Here is a 5,944-nt window from a genome sequence, read left to right on the forward strand (position 1 = left end):
CAATATTTAACATCTATTATACCCACCATATGTAAGTCAAGTGAAATGGATGAAAGTGCCTTAGCACAGTGGTGACTCTAAACGACATGTGTCAAATCCAACCCTTGGCCTGTTCGAGAAAGTAGAAACATTTTCTAAATTACCAATTAATTCAGTTGTGCGTGTCTCACCCCCCTACAAACTACAACAAAAAATCAATTCAATACAATCCACATATTTGCTCTCAGTTTTATAGAATATACATGTTCCTCAAGTTTTATTTGGGTTATGCTTTGTCATGTCTTGTAAAAGACATGTTTGTCAAACTTACCGACTCGATTGTTAATGTGAAAGTACATGTAAGTCATACATAAAATACTCAGTACAGGTAAAAAGTACCTCAATTATTTAGTACACAAGTAAAAGTTACTATAGTTACTTCACCCCCCATGTTTATTTTTGGTAATAAATCTATACATCTCGTTATAAACTTCAAAAGGAAAAGACCAAATCTTGCACAATTAGAACTTAATTTATTTTTCACAAAGCCATGTGAAGAATAAAAGGTTTGTCAAAATGTACAATTCTTTTTCAAAAAAGATAACAATTAATTCAATTAAAAATAAAATAAAAATTTGATTATTTTGGTTTGAAAATAAAGGATACAAGTGAAGTTCTTTTTTGTATACTTCAATTTGGATTTGGATAAATAAATAAATACAGATATTTAAAAATGAAGCAGTGTTTTTGCATGTTTTCATTTTGTAGAAAATTGTTAAAAATGTCCCACATTATTGGAAATGTTCTTTAGAATGACCTCTAAATAGTTTTATTTTATTTATTTTTTATGTTAGTTTCTTGATTTTTGAATATTTTTGTTAATGTAGTTGTCTTTGTTATTACAATTAAAATTTAAAAAAAAATAATAATAAAAAAAAAACCTTTGTTGTCCTGCACACCCACCAGAAGGTGGCAGTAAAAAATTAAAAATCTTGTTTTTACTGTCGGCAAGGAAGGTATTTGTCATAAACTCACAATTCTAAATAAAAACACTTTTAACAAAGAGTTGACACAATTCAGTTCCGAAATTCCATCAGACACACTAAAAAGTGTACAATTGTAATTCTTATAGTGCTTAGCTACTCTGATGTGTAATAAAACTTAGGTTGTGATAGTCACACTATTCTGTATACCCAGATTTCTAAATAGATCAGATGGTCCCATTGTTACACAAACAATATAAACTGAATGAAGAATTTAAAAAAAAAATGTTTTTAACAAAAAAAATATTACATCTGACGGTGTTGATGAAAAATCTGTGTGCATTGTTGAACAAATGTGCTTTTAAACACTAGTTGTAAATAAGTAAGTATTCACATGTGGGTGCCAGTGTAAAAAAATTGGTATAAAAGTTGTAGCTAAAACATTTTCAGTATTTATATCACTTTTTCTCATATTTAGTACATTTTCCTACATTTAACCACATATATAGAGGTTAAAAAAGAGCATTAAATCTAAATTTTAAATCTTTAAATGTTATATGTCATATCTAAATGCTAAATCTTATATCTAAATGTATTTTTTTTTAACTGAAATTGTATTTTAGGAAGTGAAAATATAGATTACAGTTGTGACTAAAGAAAAAAAAATAATCTAAGAAATGACAAAAACATTATTTTAACTATCATTTTTGTTCATCCATCAAAATGGAAGTCCTACTATACACCATATATATTTCAGTGCATTTTGTGCGATGTAGGGCTTCCCGTATTGGCCCGGTTATGACCTGTCGGCAATACAATAGTTAAAGGTTCGCTTCCTGTATTTATGACCGTCCAGTAAGAAACTGGTCTCACTCACGGTACTTTAAATTACTTCAGATTGTTTGCAAAATTTGCAGGCATCGAGGTCACAAAAAAAACTACTCAGGGAGGGTCATTCGGACTCTCTAGAGCCTCTGGTGGCCGGTAGATCAGAAATTACTCCGTTTCAGCCGCCGCAAAGGCTTCTGGGAAATTTCCTCCAGCCTCTGATTGGCTGGTAGACGAGAAGGCGGTGCCAGTCACGTGATTCAGGTTGACGCCATTGTTCCCTTAAGTGATTAGATATGCTGATAATTATCATTATAATAATAATTATTATAATAGCCAATATCATTATTTAAACATCTTACCGTTCAAAAGTACACTAGAGATGTGTTAATCCAATTCATCATATTACAGCTGATTAGTGGAAGAACAACGTTTTTTTAGTTATTTAAATCATTAGCCCATTTTTATTTTGTCATTGCAAATGTTACCTTGTTCTTGTTCTTATTTTGTGTGTTTTTGGAGTCATTTTGTGTATTTTTACTTGTCATTTTGTGTGTTTTCCAGCAATGTATGGGTTTATTGTGTGCATTTTGTTCATTTTCATTCAAGCAATGTATATTTTTAGCAGTCATTTTGTCTGTTTTTGGAGTAATTAAATTTAATGAAGAGCCGCATGTGGCCACCAGTTACCAATGTCTCTAGTAGTATGTGTATTAGTATATGTGTGACCAATATTTAACATCTATTCATACCCACCAATATGTAATGTCAAGTGAAAATGATGAAAGTTGCCTTAGCACAGTGTGACTCTAAACACAGTGTGTCAAATCCAACCCTTGGCCTGTTCGAGAAAGTAGAAACATTTTCTAAATTACCAATTAATTCAGTTGTGCGTGTCTCACCCCCTACAACTACAAAAAATCAATTCAATACAATCCACAATATTTGCTCTCAGTTTTATAGAATATACATGTTCCTCAAGTTTTATTGTGGGTTATGCTTTGTCATGTCTTGTAAAAGACATGTTTGTCAAACTTTACCGACTCGATTGTTAATGTGAAAGTACATGTAAGTCATACATAAATACTCAAGTACAGGTAAAAAGTACCTCAATTATTTAGTACACAAAGTAAAAGTTACTATAGTTACTTCACCCCCCATGTTTATTTTTGGTAATAAATCTATACATCTCGTGTATAAACTTCAAAAGGAAAAGACCAAATCTTGCACAATTAGAACTTAATTTATTTTTCACAAAGCCATGTGTAAGAAATAAAAGGTTTGTCAAAAATGTACAATTCTTTTTCAAAATAAGATAACAATTAATTCAATTAAAAATAAAATAAAAATGTATTTGATTAATTTTGGTTTGAAAATAAAGGATACAAGTGAAGTTCTTTTTTGTATACTTCAATTTGGATTTGGATAAATAAATAAATACAGATATTTTAAAAATGAAGCAGTGTTTTTGCATGTTTTCATTTTGTAGAAAATTGTTAAAAATGTCCCACATTATTGGAAATGTTCTTTAGAATGACCTCTAAATAGTTTTATTTTATTTATTTTTTATGTTAGTTTCTTGATTTTTGAATATTTTGTTAATGTAGTTGTCTTTGTTATTACAATTAAAATTAAAAAAAATAATAATAATAAAAAAAAACCTTTGTTGTCCTGCACACCCACCAGAAGGTGGCAGTAAAAAATTAAAAATCTTGTTTTTACTGTCGGCAAGGAAGGTATTTGTCATAAACTCACAATTCTAAATAAAAACACTTTTAACAAAGAGTTGACACAAATTCAGTTCCGAAATTCCATCAGACACACTAAAAAGTGTACAATTGTAATTCTTATAGTGCTTAGCTACTCTGATGTGTAATAAAACTTAGGTTGTGATAGTCACACTATTCTGTATACCCAGATTTCTAAATAGATCAGATGGTCCCATTGTTACACAAACAATATAAACTGAATGAAGAATTTAAAGGAAAAAATGTTTTTAACAAAAAAAATATTACATCTGACGGTGTTGATGAAAAATCTGTGCGCATTGTTGAACAAATGTGCTTTTAAACACTAGTTGGTAAATAAGTAAGTATTCACATGTGGTGCCAAGTGTAAAAAAATTTGTATAAAAGTTGTAGCTAAAACATTTTCAGTATTTATATCACTTTTCTCATATTTAGTACATTTTCCTACATTTAACCACATATATAGAGGTTAAAAAAAGAGCATTAAATCTAAATCTAAATTTTAAATCTTTAAATGTTATATGTCATATCTAAATGCTAAATCTTATATCTAAATGTATTTTTTTTTAACTGAAATTGTATTTTAGGAAGTGAAAATATAGATTACAGTTGTGACTAAAGAAAAAAAAATAATCTAAGAAATGACAAAAACATTATTTTAACTATCATTTTTGTTCATCCATCAAAATGGAAGTCCTACTATACACCATATATATTTCAGTGCATTTTGTGCGATGTAGGGCTTCCCGTATTGGCCCGGTTATGACCTGTCGGCAATACAATAGTTAAAGGTTCGCTTCCTGTATTTATGACCGTCCAGTAAGAAACTGTTCTCACTCACGGTAACTTTAAATTACTTCAGATTGTTTGCAAAATTTGCAGGCATCGAAGTCACAAAAAAAACAACTCAGGGAGGGTCATTCGGACTCTCTAGAGCCCTCTGGTGGCCCGGTAGATCGGAAATTACTCCGTTTCAGCCGCCGCAAAGGCTTCTGGGAAATTTCCTCCAGCCTCTGATTGGCTGGTAGACGAGAAGGCGGTGCCAGTCACGTGATTCAGGTTGACGCCATTGTTCCCTTAAGTGATTAGATATGCTGATAATAATTATTATTATAATAATAATTATTATAATAGCCAATATCATTATTTAAACATCTTACCGTTCAAAAGTACACTAGAGATGTGTTAATCCAATTCATCATATTACAGCTGATTAGTGGAAGAACAACGTTTTTTTAGTTATTTAAATCATTAGCCCATTTTTATTTTGTCATTGCAAATGTTACCTTCGCCAGGTTATCTCCGAACCTTGGTACGGAGGTCTGGTATGTCACTGAGTTTTATCCAAGCTGTGGCTCGTTATTACTGGTAACAACAGCGGTCCGTAATGCCGACTCTGCATACCGCGTGAGTGCAGGGAAGAAGAAGCAGGCAGATATCTGAGGGTATGATGTACTTTAAGCCTCTCTTTGGGGTCATGAACACGCTGCATGAAAAACTTGGCCAGAGAGCCCCCACGGACAACATCCACACCCGGACCGACCGGAAAACTACATTTCCCACACGTAAACCACCCGGTTATGCCTTCACCTCCCACAATGCAACACCTCTCTTAAAGCGACAGGCCGTGCCTGTAACACAAACATCGAATAAAATATTTTGAATGCATTACTGTTGACATGCTTTCATTGATATTGACACAATTTTTCATGCATTAGTGCCACATGAAGTACTAACAGCAGTAGAATGCAAGTATATTTGAATAAATTACAGCTGTACACATAAAAGATCCAATGATTTAACAAAGACAGGTATTTACTTTAAATAATTTATTTTGAATACTATTTGCATTATTACAGCGGTAAACAAACAAATGCAATTGCACATTTGCATGTCAGAGTAGCCATCTTATTAACAACTTTATAAGATTATTTGCATATCATTTCCAGCAAAACAACAGGATTTTTTTTGTTTGGGGAGAGCGGGAATCGAACCCTTGCACTCAGAGGCTCTTCTGTTTTAACGTATTTCTTCTTCTGCGGTTTTCACGGCCGGCAAGAAATCTACCAGTGAGCTAAAACACTGATCTCAAACATGGACAACCTGAGGCGTATTCCATAAAGCAGGTTATGTTGAAACTCTGAGTATGTTCGGGATCATATGGGGTGCCAAGTGTAAAAAATTAGTATAAAGAGATAACTCGGAGACATTATTGTTCGGCTGATCCAAATCGATATCAAAAACTCCTGCCATGGTTCCGGCGCTCAGCTCCGCGTTCAATAGGATTAAACATAGTCCCGCTCCCCCGCCTCATGGAGAGCCATTCTCGGTACAGACGGGCAGCGAGCACAGCATGTTAGCATAGCCGCTAACCAAAACAACACGAGCAGCGAGGGAAGCGCCCTG

This window comes from Gouania willdenowi, chromosome 14 (assembly GCF_900634775.1).
Source record: "Gouania willdenowi chromosome 14, fGouWil2.1, whole genome shotgun sequence".
NCBI classification, from domain to species: domain Eukaryota; kingdom Metazoa; phylum Chordata; class Actinopteri; order Blenniiformes; family Gobiesocidae; genus Gouania; species Gouania willdenowi.